Source organism: Myotis davidii, unplaced genomic scaffold (genome assembly GCF_000327345.1).
Source record: "Myotis davidii unplaced genomic scaffold, ASM32734v1 scaffold41, whole genome shotgun sequence".
Classification (NCBI taxonomy): domain Eukaryota; kingdom Metazoa; phylum Chordata; class Mammalia; order Chiroptera; family Vespertilionidae; genus Myotis; species Myotis davidii.
The window spans coordinates 3207755-3228561 of record NW_006292344.1 but is presented as its reverse complement, the minus strand read 5'-3'; the positions used below and the strand labels follow the sequence as shown (position 1 = coordinate 3228561).

General features: G+C 43.0%; 1 long non-coding RNA gene across 1 annotated transcript in view; it reads right to left on the bottom strand.

The window, feature by feature from the left end:
• Positions 1-20801, bottom strand: part of LOC107183418 — a 52630-nt gene extending 31829 nt beyond the window's left edge. The window contains exon 1 of the long non-coding RNA XR_001514212.1: positions 20569-20801. This is a non-coding gene — a long non-coding RNA (uncharacterized LOC107183418). The remainder of the gene's footprint in view (positions 1-20568) is intronic.
• Positions 20802-20807: the final 6 nt, after the last annotated feature.

Genomic DNA, 20807 nt, shown 5'->3' with positions numbered 1-20807 from the left:
GAAACATATGCTGTGCAGATGTTTCTTCCCTACTACGACTGTGTCAAGCAGCAAGGATGGACCAGCTTCCGGCAAATTCCCCCTTTTTTATTTTTTAAATAACGCGTGTAAATCAGCAGCCACCTCTTGGATTGGTTTGTTTAAGACTTGTCTGACCTGTTTGTGACTTTGCCAACAGGTCAGTCTGAGGCTTAACCCTATACCGGCTCCCTAGATAGATAGATAGATAGATAGATAGATAGATACACACACTAGAGGCCCGGTGCATGAAAATTCATGCACTGGAGGGGGGCGTCCCTCAGTCCGGCCTTCCCCCTCTCACAGTCCAAGAGCCCTCAGGGGTGGGAGGCGACCCAGCTATCAGGGAAAGGTGATGCCTCCATCGCACCTCTGCTGCTGCCACTGCTGACAGCACAAGCCTCTGCTGGCCCTGGTTACCTGAGCCTCAGGTGGCCCTGGGTGGCTGGGCAGCCACTATCCAAGGTTTTCCTGCACCTCGGGCCAGCCCTGGGAGGCTGGGGGACTGAGGGGACTGGGGGACTCTGAACAAGTGCCTTAGGGACATTATGGGGAAAATGAGTGAATTGAACCTGATGATCTTTACCAGTATGCTTCTTCCTGGCCATGATTCATGGTTCTAGTCAGATCTTAGCAAACAGAAATGAGGCACATAGGGGAAATCCAAATACTACCCTATGGTATGCAACACAGACAAAGTTTCATATGTTTGCCACAAAGACTTATTGTAACAAGGCATTTCTGACTTCTACCTCAGAGGGAAGGGGTAAGCGGGTGCGAAGAGATTAGCCAAAGAACTTATATGCATATATGCATTACCTATGGGACACAGACAATAAGGTGATGAAGGTTTGGTGTGGGGAGGGAACCTGGTGGAGAGAGGCAATGGGGGGAAAAATGGGGAGCATCTGTAATACTCTCAATAATAAATTTTTTTAAAAAAAGATAACTTATTTTCCCAAACTCTTTCCTCCACTTGGCTGGTTTTCAATTCTCTCCCCTCTATCTATCTTCTTATCAAGACAACCTCTAGAAAATCAGAAAGGGACTTGGAAATCAAATAATGTTACTTGGGAAATAGGAGCCCAGGAAGGAGAGGGGACTTTTGTGGGTTAATAGCTCACTTGTGAAAACGTGAAACACTTTTGATTCCCAGTTCAAGCCTTTCTCTAAGGGACCTATGCTGCCTCCCATCTCTGAAAAACTACTAGAAAATATAACTGTCTCCTTAAAGTAACACAGCATTTACCCTATACCCCAGGAAAGAGTCATGTCTAAACAGGCAATGACCCTGTGTCAACAACAGACAGCTACTTGGGCCCAGGAGCAATGAGCAGGCTGCTCAGGGCGCAGCTGCTGTTCTTTTCCCATTGCTTTGTGAAGATGTACGGTGTACATGGAAAATCTTGGCCAAACTACCTCCAGGCAGTGTGAAAGCAGATCCCTAAGGAGTTCTTGTAGGTATGAAGTTTTTATCATGTTTATTTGCTGGAGACAGTGGGTTTATCTGACCTCAGATGGCTGTGAGTTCCCCAAGCTTCCTTGTAAAAGAGAAGACTTCACAGTTTAACATATCCAAACATGATAGATTTCAGCAAATCATACTTAGCTACCACATTCTATTGAAATACATATATATTTAAGCAGGTTGGAGATTGGTAAAGCCTTTGTAAGTCCTGAACGGGGAAAAAATCACTGTATTTAATTGAAAAGAGTTGTCCATTTTTAGTTGCAGCATGGGCCAGCATGCCTGGCTGCCAGTTGGGGTATCTCTCTTTTTATTCTTTCAAATCAAAGCTGCTAATCAACTGTTGAACACTTTCTGTCATTGTAATACTGGCTCCTTCAAGGACTGAGGAATTGTCTCAACTCTGACATTAAATTAAAGGATTATCATTTTTGAACAGCAAGGCTTTCAGATTAGTAGTAAGCCAATTTAAAATGGAAAAAGAAAATAGGGAGTAAAAAAAAAAAAAATAAAAAAAAAAAAAAAAAAAAAAAAGGAGCTTTGCATTCCTGATGCCCTGGCTTGCACGCAGCTCTCCTTTGAAACGGCAAGAAGAAACTGCTCTCAAAGACCTCTTCTCACACGCTGCCAACTGCAGAGGGAACATTTTCCAGGTGATGCTTGTCTGGTCCAACTCGAACTTGTCCTAGGGTGTGTCTTCATTCCTCCAAGAGGTCTGCCCTGGGCAGGATTGAAAAAAAAAAAAATCCAGAGCTAGCAGCCAGTGGGAGGTTTTTCTCCACAGATGTGTACCTCCCACGTGCTCTGGTCACAGACACAACTGGGCTGGTAAGATGGCCCAACGGATCCGTGCCAGGCCCAGCACAAGTCTCCCATTCTGACACAGAGCACTGCCAAGAGGGACGGAACCACATCCTTCCTTGTCCTAAGGTCCCTTATTAAATCGAGTGGTTGTTCAGACAGGGGAAGCACGGCGGGGGGAGGGAGGAGGCGACATCACTCGTTGGTGTTAATTATAACAAGGAGAAACCTTTATTCCCAATATGAACTTTCTAAGTGAATTCATGACAGAATCCCAAGACCGGAAAGACCCTCAAATGTCATTTATATTCAAACTTCTTTTTCCAATGTTCAAATCTGCCTGTAACATCTTTGCCAAGTGAATATCTAGGCCCTCTTTAAATATCTTTAGTGATGTTGAACTCTGATTACCAACGTAGTTTTCATATGACCTGGACTGTAATGAGTATCTCGTTATGTTGAGCTGGACTCTCAGCCCCTGGAATCTTTACCTGTTTGTCCTGGTTGAGGTCTCTGGTGCCAGGTCAGGAAAGTGCCTCTTGCTTCTAAGGAAACTTTTGGGAATCTGAACGTGGCATTTCCGTGGCTCCACAGGTCTCAGTTTTGAAAATGGGAGCTTAGAAATTTTGAAAAGCACTTTTTCCCCTACTCACCTATCCAAGCCTTAAAGTCAGAAAAGCATGCTGAGGAAGTAAAAATGCCTTCAAAATAAGAGAAAGTAGCTGAACAAAGAGAAAAGGAAGTAATAAGAGACCAGAAACTCCAATGACTGGTGCGCTGCCTCACCCACGCTGGTTTCTGAGAACTGTCAGACAGATCAGTGTAGTAACTTTACAAGATGCCCATGTACATGTCAGCAGGTTGGACAGAAGCAAAGCATGAGGTTTCAGCCTGGCTTTTGAGTCACGCAGGCCAGGGCTTAAATCCTCCGTAGCTGCGCAAGCTTCTTAACCAAGCTGAGACTCGGTGTCCTTATTGGTGGATGGGTTCGTCAAGCATCTCCTAGAACTGGGTATGAGGACTACAGGAAATAATTTAATAAAGGGTCTGACACATAGTTAGCACTAAAATTTGTTATTGTTTTATTACTAGAAGGCTAGCCTGTGATTCTCCCAGCTTTTCCCTGCATACAAATTCAAGGAAGCAGGAAACCCATAAATCCGGCAGGGAGAAACGAGGCCAGTTCTCACGTGAGAGAGCCAGCAGGAGAGGCAGCATACTACAGTGAAATGTGCTTGCACTTGTACTCCTAAGGCCAGTGGCAGACAGGTTGGGCTGGCTCTAAGCTAGGCACATCCCTCTCGGGCTTCTTTGCCAAGTCCGGTTTAGCCTTTTAACCCTAACTATCTACTAGTCCCAGAGAACTGGGGACTCTGCTCACTGGCAGCTGGAAAAACTTGAGTTCTCTTGCTCCTCCTGAGCCATGGCTCTACATCAGTGGTTCTCAACCTGTGGGTCATGACCCCTTTGGGGGTCGAATGACCCTTTCACAGGTGTTGCCTAAGACCATTGGAAAACACATATATAATTACATATTGTTTTTATGATTAATCACTATGCTTTAATTATGTTCAATTTGTAACAATGAAATTGGGGGTCACCACAACATGAGGAACTGTATTAAAGGGTCGCGGCATTAGGAAGGTTGAGAACCACTGCTCTATATCAATAACTGCAACAATCCCAGAGGCCCCAACACACAGCCCCTGAGGTTGTCACCCCAGTCTGACAGGCCATAGGGATCCCTCTAGGGCAGTGGTTCCCAACCTTTTTTCGGCTATGCCCCACCTAAGCATCTCTAAAATCCTGATGCCCCCCTGTGACATATAATTCTTATTATTCAAAAAGTGACCTCCTATTCACGTGGAGGAAGCCTAAAAGGCCATTAACTTGGTCTAAACAAACTTCCAAAGAACATAGCATCCATGAAAGAGAAAAACAAAAGAACAAAAAGACAGTTTAATTACTGATGAAGAAATCACTAATTGTTAATAATTGAAACAAAGATGCCTTTACAACAGGAGAAAATAGCTAAAAAAGGAAGTAATAAGAGAACCATAAACTCTAATGACTAGTGCATTAGCTCACCTAAGCTGGTTTCTGGGAACTATCAGACAGATTAGTGTAGTAACTAAACATCTGTTACAAGATGCCCATGTACTAGTATGTGTCATAATAATGTTATGAAGTGATATAAAAAATAGCAAATAAAGATTCAAAACATATAATAAAGAACTGAAATGCATAATATGTCACAAAATATATTTATATACTCTATATGAGGCCCCTAGAACTATAAGGAATGCAAAAAATTCCCTGTTAACAACTCACTCTCAAATTGTCCCTCTTAAAAATCAAACTGCACGGGTGCTCTGGATGAAGGAAGGATAAGGCATTTGCGTTCACTTGTTGGCTGCTGAACTCAGAGGTGATATAGCACCCAGTGTAAGTGTGTGTTTTAAATAAGTCACGACAAGTGAATGAGTTCTGCTGTGTTTTGACAGGTGAGGAGCCAGAGATGTGTTTTTTAAACATCGAGGAGCACTTGCTTGAAAGCGCTGACAGAGAAGACTTATGGAATGACCGAGTTCAAAGATGTGCGACTCTCCTGGGGATGTTAAGATACCTGCTCAGGTATGCTATTTTGAAGGTTTTCCTCTTTACCCTGTCTTTCAATGAAAGGCAGTAAAAAATCCGGCAAGGAGGTGAGAAATCAGGCAACTATATAACACCTGGGTTATGAGGCCTCTGCTTTCTGGGTGGAAAGAGATCTTAAAGGTAATGAAGCCCAAAAATCTAAGCACAGACTGAGAACAGGACACAGCATAACCAGTTACGTGTCCCAAGAAGATTATCAGGCAATGATGCATACAGTGAAATGGAGGGACAAACATTAGGAAGGTGTCCATCGAATCTATGGAACTGCAGTGAGTGCTCTTGAATCATCAAGGGCCAAGTGCTTCAGTTTTCTCACTTACACAAATTCAAACCAAACTCACCTTGCAGAGTCATTGTCAAATCAAATGAGATAATGGACATGTAAGTAGTGTGCAAATTGGACAGACATAAGGGACTACTATTACCATTCAGTAAAGCCAAAAGCCATTATGTTGCTAAGTGAAATAAGTCATATTTATTTGTAAAACATCTTCCTCTCAAAATGATACCTATATGGTTGCATAAGCCAATTTCATTACAGTTGATGTTCCAATTACATATATACCCTCTCTTGCTCTTCCTATAGTGGAGGCAGAATCATCAGGGAATTTTAAAGAACAGTTATCTAGATATGCCATAATCCTCTATAATAATAAAAGTATAATATGCTAATTAGGCCGGACAGCTGAACGACCTTCCAGAAGTCATTCTGGATGTCCTTCCAGAGGAAGCCACAGAGACGGGGGCAGAGGCAGAGGTGGTAAGGGGTGATCAAGCAGGCAGGCGAGCAGTTAGGGCTGATCAGTCAGGCAGGCAGAGTGGTTAGGGGTGATCAGGCAAGCAAGCAGAGTGGTTAGGGGCAAGCAGGCAGGCCGGCAAGGGGTTAGGAGCCAGTGGTCCCTGATTGTGAGATTTTCGACACAGTCGAACATCCCCCGAGGGGGTCCCAGATTGCAAGAGGGTGCAGGCCAGCCTGAAGGACCCTCCCCCCGTGCAAGAATTTTGTGCACTGGGCCTCTTGTCTATAATAATAAAAGGGTAATGTGCTAATTAGACCAGACGTCTTCCAGGCGTCATTCTGGACATCCTTCCTGACAAAGCTGGGGCCGGAGGGAAGCCAGCCCAGTTCCTGGGTGCCTGTGGGCAGCCCAAGGGAAGCCAGCCAATATCCTGGTACTGTGGCTGGCCAGAGGAGGAAAGTAGCCCGGGTCCCAGGTGCCTGTCAGTGGCTGGAGGAGGGAAGCTTGGGTCCCAGGGGGTTGGAGGGAAGCCAGTGCTGGCAGCTGGAGGAAGGAAGGCCTATTCTTGCATGAATTTTCATGCATCAGGCCTCTAGTCCTATATAATTAAAGGGTAATATGCAAATAGACCAAACAGCAGAACAACCAAACAACCAATCAAAGTGTAATATGCTAATGATGCGCTAAGGCTGCTCAACTACTCACTATGACATGCACTGACCACCACGGGGCAGATGCTCTGACCAATAAGTTAGTTTGCTTCTGGGGTCTGGCTGATGGGGACTGAGTGAGATGGGCTAGACATGCCCTGGAGCCCTCCTGTGGTCCCTCCCTAATTTCGTGCACCAGACCTCTAGTCCTATATAATAAAAGACTAATATGCAAATAGAGCAGAATGGCGGAATGACCAGTCACTATGACGTTCACTGAGACCACCAGGGTGCAGATGCTCAATGCAGGAGCTGCCCCCAGCCGGCAGGCCCCAGGCCAGCCAAGGAAGATGCCAGCAGGGGCCCCTCAACTGCCTCTCCGGTCACCCCACAGATGGGCCCTGATTGCTGGCCAGGCGTAGGGACCCTACCTATGCATGAATTTCATGCACCGGGCCTCTAGTGACATTATAGTTGACAATATTAGCCATAGATCAAATCACTTCGGCTTGCATTGCACACCAAAGACTCTTCATTCCCAGGTTAATCCTGAACAACCTTTTATGATGACTCTGAGCCACCTCCTTTGGTGGAAGCAGAAGAGAGCTCTGGGATGCAAATTTTATTACCTGGATTATTACAACAGAATCATGATTAATTGCCCCACCTATCCCCTTTCTGAGTTCCAATGTTATGACTTCCAATGCCAGAACTATCTAAAACAGGGCATCCTGTCTAAAACTCTCTTGCTTAAGAATACTCTGTGCCTTGCCTTATAGGATTAAATGCAAATTCCTCAACAGGGCATTTAAGAACCTCAACAATACAGCCTCAGCTCACTTTTTGAAAGCCTGACCTTCAGTGACCCCATTGAGCATATACCATCTCCCAATTCAACTGGCTTTCCCTCCTTCAATTTATGTTTTCACCCTGTTTCCTATAGTTGAGGTTTCACCCGTGGTTTTTAACTGTGTCCACTTAAACTGGGATTATGTTTTCCAGAATCCCCTTTCTGGTATGGTTCCTTGTTTGGGTTTCCCCCAGGGAAATCTACCTAAGAGATGGATGGGATAAGCAAAGTGGTAACCAATGCTTTAGGAAGGTCCTTCTAGTTCTCACACACATTATTGCTGACCTGGAGGCTCACCTCCTAGATGGGGGCAGCAGTCACACTCACACTCCTTCATCTCCCTTCAACTTCTCTAAGTCCAAGGCCAGGCAGGTGTGAAGCTCCCTGGCTACGTGCACCAGCTTTCGGCCAGGTACCACAGATCAGGGGTTAACTACATGAGAGACAGTTCAGGGTTTCAGTTTGTCCTCTTGGGTTCCAGATTACTCTCTTCTACTTCACATCCAGCTTTTCTTGCTTACTGTCTGCCTGCCACAGACAGAGCAACAGCCTCCCCCAGACTTCTTTACCAGCTCCTGTCAGGGTCCTTGGTTAGTAACTTTTATCTGATTTCCCAACTATCCCTTTTGGGGGCTTTAATTGCCCCCAAAGCTTCTCCCACATTTGGAGATCTAATTCCTATGATAAATTCCATATTCCATAACATTAATCCATTTTATTTCTGCTCCTCTGGTCTGACCATAACTCATTCTCCACTCCTCCTCCCTGATCTCTGTCTAAAACCTACCATCACTTCAAGACTCATTTTAAATACCACTTCCTCATGAACCCCTTCCTGAGTGACACAGAGTTTTCCTTTGAAACATCAGAATGCTTTACTATATATCTTTTACTGGCCATATACTCTCACCCTGCTCTAAATATGACACAAGTTGTAATATAAACTTTTGTCCATATCTTTTTTTCATAAGGATTTATAAATTCTGATCCTTCAGGGGCTGTGTTTATATGACTATGTGTTAATCTCCAAAACTTGCCAGCATCTTGCCTACAGGAGGTTTTCAGAAAATGTTTATTGTCCAAAAGAGTAAGTAAACTGTCCATGCCACTACTACCTTTTGAATAACACAGGTAACTGAAACCCAGGGCCACTGTATACGTACGTGTGGTATAGCCTCACTTATAGCAGACTATTTTTATAGTCACTTTACCTTCCCATTCCCTTCCCTTAGACAAGAGACAATCGAGTCCAAATGCAACACTGTTTATTCTTGTCATACAGACAGTTCTAACCAAACTTGTTAGCCAACTCCCTAGTCAATAGTAAAGCAGAAACAGCTAATTGAATAGGGAATGGAGAGAAAATTGCTAGAGCAAGACATGCAGAAGAAAAAGCAGACAATGAAAGAGAAAGGGCAGGAAATTTATGAAAATCAGATTACACAAATTTAAAAGTATACCAGTCAGGGACCATTTAGTATAGGGAGGCCCCAAAATATGTATACTTATACTTTGAATAATTATTAAAATACATTTCATTTTCAAAATTGAGCTACCAGTTATTAAAGTGTGTTTTCATTTTTGAGGGACACCCTGTATGTGTAAAGGATCTCACCTCAATCAATTCTAAAGGAATTACAATTTATTCCAATAAGCTGTCCTGAATCACCAAGATCAATACCACATATTTTAGAATAATTTCCTTCTTAAATTATTTTTAAAACAAAAATTTTAAAAGAAAGTTACATATTGAAATTTACCATTTAAAAAAATCTCACAGCAGCTCCGATTCTCAGACAAAAAAAAGAGATTTTAAAAATATTTGTCATGTATGTATCCAACAAATATGCAGTGGGTATTAGCCATATAATTCAGTCACGGTTTGTGTGTGTGTGTGTGTGTGTGTGTATTGCATACATCTTTCTTCAAAGGAAATAAATCATCAAACTTGGGAGATGTGGGAGGATCAAAGTTAAACCTTTTAAATACCCCATAAAGAAAAGAAAAAAAGAAGAAAAAGAAGAAGAAGGGCATTGCAAATTGACACAATATTAGTTTCTTACAAAGAAGCAAACACATGCAGCCAACAAATTGGACTCAGTTCATTGTTACTAGCTTCTTCTAGGGTAAAATAAACATTAGAGTGACGTTTCTTGCCTTCTCCACACAACCTTTATCTTATTTCCCTGCCTAACATCCCATCACTGCAGGGAAGTTCCCTGGAGCCTCCAAAGGTGTCGCAACCCTGCACCACTTGCTGTGGAAGAAAAATGAGGCAAAACACTGCTAAGAAATAGTTGATTCTTCTCATCAGAATCCCCCAATACACACATGGAGGCAACTATGGTACTCTTCAATTTTTAGTTTACAACTAAAATTTAAAATTCACATAAGGTTGCAATAATGATTGAATGAGACCATGAACTTAAAGCACTCAACCCAGCCCCTGGAACACATGAAAACTGGATCATTATTAGTGATTACGATTAGCAAGAGGTCCTAGACGTCCAGCAAGCTCTGTAAAGCAGCCGTATTAAGTGTTATCCAGGGGAAATGTGAGTCCTCTGTTGTTTTTCCCTTGTCACTCAGAATGTTCTGTGGTCGTTGCTGGACTGCAAAATAACTTTCCAGCAGGCCAGGCAGACTGGAAGAAGGATGGGCAGCGTTGGCAGGCTGCCTGCAGGTACGTCCGAGGAGAGACGGGGCTGTCCTCCAGCACCTTTGCTCCCAGGTGGGTTCCACAGGACCTGCCCTTCAGCCTGCAGGAGTGCCCTGCTGAAGGCAAGGTGCCAAAATGGATCCTGGAACAAATTAACATCACAACTGGAAAACTGCCCGCGTATGTAAGTGTAAGCCTATTTGGGGAGGTTATTTTATTTTAAAAAACAGCTCAACGGACTGCGCACTAATTATGTTGCAGGCACTGTGTTAAGCACTATACGTATATATTTAATCCTAACATCAGTTTTAGCCTTGTGCCAACAATACAGATAAAGAAACAAGTCTAGAGATGTTGAGTAATTTTACCATAGCACAGAGGTAATACTAGTAATAGCATTACCTGCCCAGGTTGCCTCAATTTAAAACCCACATTTTTACCACCATATGCTCATGAAATGATACAATTTGAAATAGGCCATACATTCATTCACTGATTCAGTGCATTTATTAAACTATTCTTCCGTATGAGGCATCATAAAGGGAGACAAATAGACCTGAATAAAATATTCATTGGTTTAAATTGCCAAAGTTCAAATGCTAACTCTACCAATGACTAACTCTATGACCTTGGGCCTCAGTTTTCTCTTTTGAAAAATGTTGATTATAAATGTTGAGTCCCTCTGCCTAATAAAGTTACTCTGAGGTTTCAATAAGCTAATATTTGTAAAGCACTTGAAGGTTTCCTGGCCAACATTATCAAACTATTTTTAGCTCATATTAAGAGGTATGTATGAGACTACATATGCTAATGTCAGTAAAGACTTCATGGAGGAGTTCTACTTTGTTAAAAAAAATATGTTTGTATTGATTTGAGAAAGAGAGGAAGGGTGAGGGAGGGAGAGATAGAAACGTCGATGAGAGAGGAACATCGATCAGCAGCCTCCTGCTCGCCCCTACTTGGGATGAAGTCCACAACCTGGCATGTGCCCTGACTGGGACTCAAACCTACGATCTCTTGGTGTTTGGGTGGATGCTCAACCACTGAGCAACACTGGCTGGGCAAGGAGTTCTGCTTCTTGAAGAGTTAGGAGCCAATTAGACTGGTAGAGCCAGGAAGAAGAAATTGATCTTATGTAAAATTACATTTGCATTTTACACGCTCATTATTTAGTGCAGTGGATTTCAAAAACTGGTGCCTACAAATCTTACAAGGAAATAGCTTTAGGTCCAATATTTTGGGGGACTGATTATATAAAACTCCTACACTAGAGCTGTAGAATTTCCAGCTGAACTGAAATGAGCAATAGTGATTGTATACATTTCCATCCATTACTTAGTACATTTGGAAATAAGAATGATATCATTTTTAAAAAGGCAAAATAATCTGGTTTTACCTATTTTAGTATTTTTCAAGACAGTCTACTTGGAAAGAAAGACTATGAATGACACATAAATGAAACCAAATTGTCTTCCTTGACTATTCTTAGGAGCCTATATGATATCAGAGTAGTTTATCACATCTTATAAATAAATTCTATTTTTCTTCTCTCTCTGTTTAGCTCCAAATATGTCAAACCTACTCACCATCCTGCTTTAGTCCTTTCAGAGACTTCCTGCTGCTTTTTGCATAAAATCCCAACTCCTTAACCATGGCCAGCAAGACCAGACTGCTCTAGGCCCTGTTTGCCTCAGGACCTTATTTCCAGCCCTTCTCCCCCTCTTACCTTGCTCCAGCCACCTCAGCCCTGACCCCAGACCTATTCTGGTTCCTTCTCAGGCTTTTTCCTTAGTTCAAATGTCACCTGCCCAGAGGTGCCACCCCTGACTCCCCTGTTTAAAAATGTGGTTCCTCCTTCCAATGTTGTTCTCATTACTGTTTTAGTCTCAGTACCTTATTTCTTATCCTGAAATCACTTGTAATCCTTTTGTTTACTTGTTTGTTGTCTGTTATTCATATTTTTCTTGTGTTCTCTCTCCCAAACTATCCTTATAGTAATGCTAATAGCAAGGACTCACTTCAACACACACATGCACACACACACTTTTAGTTCAATATTCTAAATATATATTCAAAATTCTAAATACATATGCACATGTATGTATATATGTGTGTATAAGTATATATGTGTACAAAACATAGTTTTATTTCATATATATATATAATTTGTTTTCTTGTCCAATTTTATCTACTCTATTCTACTCCTTGTGAATATATAATACTCATATCTATAAATTTATTTATTCCTCATTTACTCATGATTTAGGCAACTGCTATTCAATAGGCTCTATTTTAAGCACCTGGGATACAGTAGTGAGCAAAACAAAGGTCCCTGCACAAGTGGATTTTACATTCTAGCACAGTGGTTCTCAACCTTGGCTGCAATCTTTTTAAAAAGATTCCCAGGTGATTCTAACGTGCAGCCAAGGTTGAGAACCACTGTAATCTAACAGGATGGAGTAAGCAATAAACAATCGACAGGCTACAGAAATTAATTAATTAGTATGTGGAAGCTATTAAGGTGGCAACTGCTATGGCAAAAGAAAAAGTAGAGCAGGGGAGGGAGGTCAGGAATGGCAGGGGTGGAGATGGGAAGCAGGATGCGGGACAATTTTGTACAGAGCAATCAAAGCAGTCTGCACTGAACACATTGAGCAAAGGCTTCCAGGAGATGTAGGAGTTAGCCAGGCCCTTACGAGGCTGATTGACACAGAGAGGAAACAATACACCAGAGGAGGCCTTGAAAGGCATTTTAAAGACTGGTTTGTGCATGGAGTGAAATAACATGTTGCTACTTGTGCCAATCACTGCCTGGGCATTTCATATGTATTAACTAACTTAGTTCTCACAACAACCCAATAAGTTATCTCATTTTATACAGAGAAGTTAAATAACTTGCCCAGGATTACACAGATGGAGCCAGAATTTGAACCTATATAAAAACACTCCCTTACCTTATATACTACCTCTCAGGTTAGAAAATCCTAATTCAGAGATTCTCAGAGTTCAGTGCAGAGATCCCAGATACCTGTTTCTTTAACCACTCTCCAGATGATTCAGATGCAGGTGGTTCATGCACCAGAATGTTATCACTGGTCTAATTCCTCCTCCACTGGAAAGCTTTCCTGATGTTTTAATATAAATATCGCATTGACTCCCTATCCTTTACCACCCACAGTGTTTGCCAAACTGGGACAGATTTCTTTAGACCAGCTAAGGCATCTACTCAATATATTCCCCCTCTCCATCTGATTTGCATCAAATGGGTGTCTTTGGGGTCAAAAGAAGTGCTAAATGAAGAAGTGTGTGCCTTTTAGGTAGCATGTGTTAAGTGCTATGGACTTAATACATTTTATCTTACTTTAACCTTTCAAATGAATAGACAGATAATCAATAGATATAGACAGATATAGATAAGTCTGGACCAGCTAAGCAAGCCTTATCTAGGATTCAAACCTACTCTGACTTCAAAGCCAGCCACCTTTTTCCTACCCACTCTATCCATTCAGTCTCTAACCCTCACCATTATCTCTCTATGAAAGTGAAAAGCTGAAGTCTAATTTTCCAGAAAAGTGCTATTTAGTGTGTATTACCACTCTCAAATATCCATCATTTCTGTAAGTTAAAAGGACTCCTATATTTATTTCAACAAGAGCTAAGCTTCTTCCATGGGCACTAAATTAGCTCAAAAACAAAACAGAAAAGATGCACTCATAATGCTAAAATCGAAATGAAAGCCAAATATTCTATCCCTTTATTTCTTTGTAGAAGATTATGGCGATACAGAGCTTGCTTTATATAAAAAGGCTCTCTTTTCACTTCCCAAGCAGTAAATGTCAGTGTGCCTCATCCAGCCACCTATTTTCTCTCCACACCCCCAAACCTGGAGCCTAAGGGGCACACAGTTGGCAGGTCATGGGAATGTGGCCGAATCACATCTTAAGGACATAAAAGGTGTCTGTGGACCTGACTCCTAGTGCAGTGCTCAGTTGTGATTCTCCCTGAGGCCAAGGCGGTTGCTGGCTATCTGGGACTTATGTCCCCATGCTATACCAAGCAGATGCCGCTCTGGCAGGAAGAGTATAGCTAAAGGCAACAGACAAGAGCTAGCTTTTCACTTAGCTCTTCGTGGCATCTCCTAAATCATTACTCTGCAGGCACAAATTCTTAGAACACTGTACTTAGAGAGCACCTTGTCCGAATTCCTCATGTTAGAGGTAAGAAAAAGGACTCAGAGAATGAAAACAACTAGCCCAGTACCAGGGCTGATAGACTGAATGGTTTAAAGGGGACAAAAAACATAACCTCGAAGTTAGGAAGCTAGGGTCCAAGTCCCAGCTCCATTATTTACTGGCTATGTGACCCCAGAAAATACTTAGCCTCTCAGACTCAGGATGTAAAATGCTGTTGGCAACATTTGCCTTGATTACCCGAGTCATTGTAAGTGTGTGTGTGTGTGTGTGTGTGTGTGTGTGTGTGTGTGTGTGTGTGTGAACAAGAAATTTTAGGGCCTACACTATTATATGAATAAAAATTAAAAACTTATTATATGAATCTAGGTCTCCCACTTTCCAATCCAGTATGATTCGGGCATGTAGCCGAATATCACTGCAGCTGTTGATCATAATGAACGTTAAAATCCCCTGCACCAGGCTCTTAACAAGGTTGTGGCATTTGATCGACACCTACCAAAAGCATGATAAAATGGTTTCATTATCCCCTTTTCACAGATGGTGAAAATGAAGCAGACCTAGACCAAGCAACTTGTCCAAACTCAAACCAGGGAGGTGTACTCTGATACCAAAGCTCAGGATGTTACACAGCCATAATTTTAAGTTACCATGGCATGTAACCACAACTTGCTTATGAAACTGGGTTATCTAGGAAAAGAACATGTTCAGGTATCAAAATTTATAAAATAACTGTCCCTCTTGTCTGTTGCCTTTAGCATTAATTGAGAAAGAAAGAAGCCAGTGTAATTATAAGAACTTACCTGCCAGACAGGTAGAAACCACAGGCATCTCCTGGATATAAACTAGACATAAAAGGTCATTGTTCTTATGTCCAGTTATATCCAATAATAGCTGGACTGGTGTGAATTCTTCACTGCTTTTAGAAATCTTGAGATCGAAGCTCATTGCACCTTCCTACTTCCCTGAAAACTTCCTACTTTCCCTCAGGTAATTTATTTATGACACTTGACACTGGTCTTGCTGTCAATACCTGCAAGCATACACTTCAGTGTCATCCTTCACTGAGTTTGCTGCAAAACTCCCTTTATAATTAGGATAGAAATGTCTTTTTTTTTTTCACCATTAAGCCAGTGATGTCTAACCTTGTTAGAATCTATGACTCCTTAGCATTTTTCTGATTTTGTGACCACAAAATTAAAGGAAGTTGAAGTTACATTATTAGTCTGTAGAGACAGCCTTTGAGATAATGATATGAGAAAATCTGAGAAAACTAGAAATCAAGGCTGGGCCTACCTGGCATAGTAGAAATCCATCACCCACTTCAGCTGGCACCTGTTATGTACAGGCACTGTGCTAGACATGGGGCAGGATACCTTGTGCCCTGAGTGTTTTAGGTGACAATCAGGGACTTGGAGAACACAAAGGGACATATGACTGGCCCACAGTGGGGAAAAATTCATAATAGAGATAGAAGATGTTATCAGGTCCCATAGACTGGGAAGAACCAAGAAAGAATTTGGGCAGCATGTTTGAGAATGGAAATGTCGCAGAGGAGAAGAGCAGCAGAGAGGTGTGATATGAGGATCCAGGAGGAGACGTTTATGAATCTAGCTGGAGAAGTCCTCAGATTGAATGGTGTAAATGTCTAGTAAATGTCGTCTAGTAGGCCCAAAGGCTTTGTGCTCAGGCACGCACTGGTTCTAATTCTTACTAATTGTATAACCTTGGGGAAGTCTGCAAACCTGTCTGAGCTTCGGTTCTTTCAACTGTAAAAGGCAGGCCACATGCCTGTGTGAGAGTCATTTTTATGTTTAAATGAAATGACAGAAGTGCATGCACCAATGAATGTTATTTGCCTTGCCCTCTGCTTTTTGACCAGAAAATAGATCTCTTGAGGTAAAACAATAAGGACAATTTCCTTTTATTCTTCTTTCCACTTTTATCCTTGACTTTCACAAAGAGAAAGGGTGATAGAATTTGAGTTGGAAGGAATCTTAAAGAAAAATAGCTTATCAGACCAGAAGGTCCTTAGAGATCTTCTAGCCCAGCTCCCTCACATTTTAGGCCCAAAGGTAAAGAGACTTACTTCTCAATCTCAGGTAAGGCAATCAGAGGATCAGAATGGGAGGATAGGGATTGGGGCGGGCAGTTGGCACCCATTAAGGTGGCTATCATCGTGGTGGTAGTCAGTGCTCATGCAAGTCCTCAATTTTAGGTCTTTCCCAGTTCTAAACTGAAATGCATAGATGAGTGTCAGCATTGGTACTGGCCCTAGAGCTGTCTCAGAAAACACATAGGATTATTGCAAAGAATGAATGAGACGACATATATATATAACATTGGTACAAGCCATGCTGGAGTTCAGTAAAGGGTAGCTATTAAACTTTGATTGACAGAGTTTAACAGACTAATACATTAAATGAGTTGGTGGCAGAAGACAGAAGTTGTGCTTACTAAATGGTTCCTTTGAATAAGGTGCTGACCTAGGAACTAAAGCTTCTAAGTAGGCATCCGTGTTCCTGTTTCCTAGCTAGGAAGCCGAGGTTCAACTCAATACAATAACTTGCCTCAGGTACCTGCCAGACTCCAGGACTCCACCCTGCTCCAGCTGCTCGAGCTGGTCAGAATAAAGCCAGGCTAGGAGATGGTCTACTAACAACCCCCTCAGTGTAAACCATGCATTCGCGTTTTCAAAAAAGGAGAAAAAAAAAAGAACTTAGCAACAGTAGCTAACCTAAATTAATCCCCCAAAATATCAGATACCAAATGTTCTGTAGCCTTCCTGTTCTTTGGGGTTTTTATTTCTCCCACAGAACAACTTCCAAAATGGGCAAAGAGCACAGTAGGTGGCTCTCTTTAATATTTCACGGGCAAGGCGACAGTGACTCACCAGATCCTACATCTGTGTCACCAGCAAAAGCCTCAGAAAGTTGAGCAACAAATGAAATTGTGTGTTATGTTGAATATAACCTGTTTTTTTGTGTGTGTGTGTGGGGGGGGGTTGGGGGGAGGATGGTGTGTGTATGTGTGTGTTTGTTTTGTTTTGTTTTGTTTTAATTCCTGCGTCCTCTGCTGGCTTCCTCCAGCCACATTCTGCTTTTCTAACAGTGCCAGGTAAGATGATGCTAACTGCCTACCTTTAAGCAAAAGCAAACACGCTCCCAAATGCCAAAAGCGAGGAGCAAAGAATTTCTCACAGAAATGCATTTGCAAGCTTGTCTGCTTGCTGCAAAGCAGAGAAACCCGATGGCCTGTAGGGAGTCTCAATGGATAAATGGCCCCATTGCCTGGACGGGAAACAGATCTGTTCATTTTCCTACATAAGCCTGCAGCCATCCGTTTCCACGGAGAGGACCAAAACTCCAGACCAGTGATCAGCGCCACCAGCAAGCAGTGGTGTTTTCTGCAAAAGCTGCCTCTGCTTGCTGCTCTCTATATTCTAACTTTACCCACAGAATTGGAGAAAGAAGTGAAAAAAGCTAGGAGTGCTACCATCACTCATGACATCTGTTCCTCAATCTTCTTACGACCCTTTGAATTAGCACAACGAAGACATAGGGATGACACAACTCAAAACAGGAAGGAAAGCGTGACATAATTCTGAACTTTATGTCTTCATAGTACTGTACCTCCTAGGAATTGAAGGTGTATTACATCAACACAGGAGAGTAGGAAGCTGCCTTAGAGATCATGGCTTTGAAACTTCCTCTCTTGAGAGCTGGCCCTGCTAAAAGCAACAGAGCATGTTTAAGGATTATTCCCTTTGCAAGGAAATATCCTCTTTGAGACAAAAAGGATACCATGCAATCTCCAGCCAAATAAGGTCCACCTACCGACTGCAGTAAATTACTAAATATCTCACTGAAGAGGCGACAGGGTGTGACAAGAAAAGCCTTCAACTAGAAATCAAAATGTGTGAACCATATTCTCTGCGCTAAAGCTTAATAACCATGTGACCCTTGCCAACCCCTCATTTCTCTGAATCTCATTTCAGTTTCCTTCTCAACAAACTGAGACCAGCGAAGAAGGGACATCATTTAATGAGCACCTACTCACTACATGTACTTTACACCATCCCACTTAATTTAACCCTTACACAAATCCTTTTGGGGGTCAGCTTATTTCCTCCTCCCATTTTGGGATTGGATAAAGCAGACACTCTAAATGGTGAAATAAATTGCTCAGTATTACCTACCTGCATAGAAATTAGAACTGAAATTTGATATGACCACAAAACCTGAGCTCCTTCCACTATTAATATTCCTGCTATGTCCTTCCTCCTCTCAGGGCTGTTGCAAGTAACAAAGAAGATAATATATAGGGAGCACATTGCGAAAATGTTAGATATATGTATGATTTAGGTAACAAATAACATGGATAAGAAAGAAAGGTATAACTGGGTATCTTTATTTTAAAGGACCGGAACAAAAGGAATTAGCTTCCAGTCTGCCTTCCATCCCCTTGTTCTGACCTTACTTTGAATATTTTCCTTTCCCCCACAAGTCCCTGGTCTCTCAGGCACTCGTTCAGATGTATCCTGGCCAGCTCATCACAATGCATGCACACGGAACAGGCTGTCGGAAGCGAGTGATCCCACCTCTGCCAATGCTTGGTGCAGGAGGTACCTATAAAGGGGCACCGCCAAGCTCTTGCCTTCCCTCAATATGGATCACACCCCCTCCCATGCACTCATCAATGCCACATGCAAATGCAAGGGACTGTGAAGCAGCCAACTATAAACGCTGGATGCTCAATTCAGGCACTTATGGCATAGCCGAGAGAAAAGTCAATCACTGTATGAAGTCAATCAGTATAAAATCAATTGTCACCAGCAGGTAGGGATATAGGTGGAACACTATTTCATTTTAAAATATAATAATAAATTTAAAAAAGAAGACTAGTGAAGGCATGTCTGGGTGTGTTTAAATAAGGTGAGCTTGTGTCTGGAATTTAGCAGCATCACTAAATAATCCAAAAGACATACATGGTAATTTTGTTGCTGTTTTCCTAGACTAACAAACAATATAAAGTTGCTTGTTTGACTTAACAGGAATAAAAGGCTTACATGAGTCTGTCACATGAAGAAACTTCCAACTTCTCTTGCCTTCCTTTCTCTCACCAAATTCAAGACTCTTTTTGCCAATAAAGAATCCCCCAGATCAGAGCTTCACCGACCCGAGGGTCAGCCTGAAAACTAGTAGAGACTGGCATGACTGAAAGCATTACTGGTATATTCCAAGTCAAGCACTCACGATTGAAGGAACACGTAGAGAGCGTTCAGAGAGCACTCGCCGTTCAAACTCCAAAGAAGAAAAAAACACAACATTGCAGATTTTTTTAAAAGTCACTCTAAGGTAGTATGAAATCACCTTTCTGAAAACCCACGGTCTCCAGTGTTACCACAGAACAGTATTTACCACAGCTGCCATCAATCTCAACCTGACCAGGTGCCCTGGCCAGGCACTGAGCTAAACATGTTCTTTGAATGATCCCATGCCATCTTCCTAAGTACCCTAAGGGCACATCGTGACAATTATAATCTCCATCTTGCGGCTGGGGGAAAAACAAAAACAAACAAACAAAACAACAACAACAAAACCCCACACTTCGGTGTCAGAAAGATTGAATAACTTGCCCAAGTTCACACAGCTAATGCGAGGCAGAGCTGGAATCAAAACGAGGCAACTGTCCGCCCTCCTCCAGGGCTTCTAACCCGAGGATCTGTGGAGCACAGCGGCAAATGCTTTGAGAGGCGCTGTGGTTCACAATTTCACAACCAAGGTTGGGGACTGACTCTTAAATGGCAGAAGTTTGCTTTTATGTGTGCGATGTTTCTCTTGAGCTCAGCTTCCTTGCCCCCTCCCAGTACGCACAAGTGAGAGGGGCCATGGCTCTTTAAACCAGCTGTTCTTCATCGAGGGGCATCCTATCCCCCACAGGACCCCCAGCTCAGCTTCCTCCCAGGGCTGAGAGAAAAATGAGGACCATCGGAAGTTACCGGCGCCCGGGCGTCCTCACCTCTTCACCGACTCCACCAGGAGCCTGACAGACACCCTCGGAAGGGGCATCTTTCTGAGAAAGCAGGTCAGGGGAGGAGGGAGAGAAGCTGCAAGGAGCCTTTCAACTGGCTGTCACAGCTCCAGGCTGGGAGCGATGAGGGAGGCTAGGACACACAGCTGTCTTCTCTCCTAACCGCTCACAGCAGCAGCGCTCCCGAGGAACCGGACAAACCGAGGCGGGGTATACCAGGGGAGATGCCGTGAAGGGCTGGAAGTGGGGTGCGGAACCCCACAACTGCGTGACTTAAATCCCTACAAAGCAAAGATGGGGCTCTGGACAGTTGGGTTGGAGTCCTGACCACAGCACTAACTAGCTGTATGATGTATCCCAGCTGCTGCCTTGCTCTGTGCCTCAGTTTGCCCTCTGGAGGGGAACAGAGGGTTGAACGAGACGGTTTGTGAGAATCCTTCTCCCCAGAGATGAGGTGGCTGGGTGATTCCTCCGAGCCCTCACGGACAGCGCGAGACTCACCTTTCTTGGCAGACGCCGTGGGCGCAGCGAAAGCGGCGAGGATGGATGCAGAGTCGCCCAGCGCCGCTTCTTTCCGTGCGTCTGGCCAAAGCCCTAGGGACCCTGATCCGGACAGTCGTCCCCCAATGAGCCTCTTACTTTCCGCCGCACTTTCTTTTTTCCCCCTTTGGGGCTCCTCCCTCGCCGCGGCACGATTGGCCGCTGCCAGCAGCTCTGGCTCCACCCCCCCCCTGGGTTCG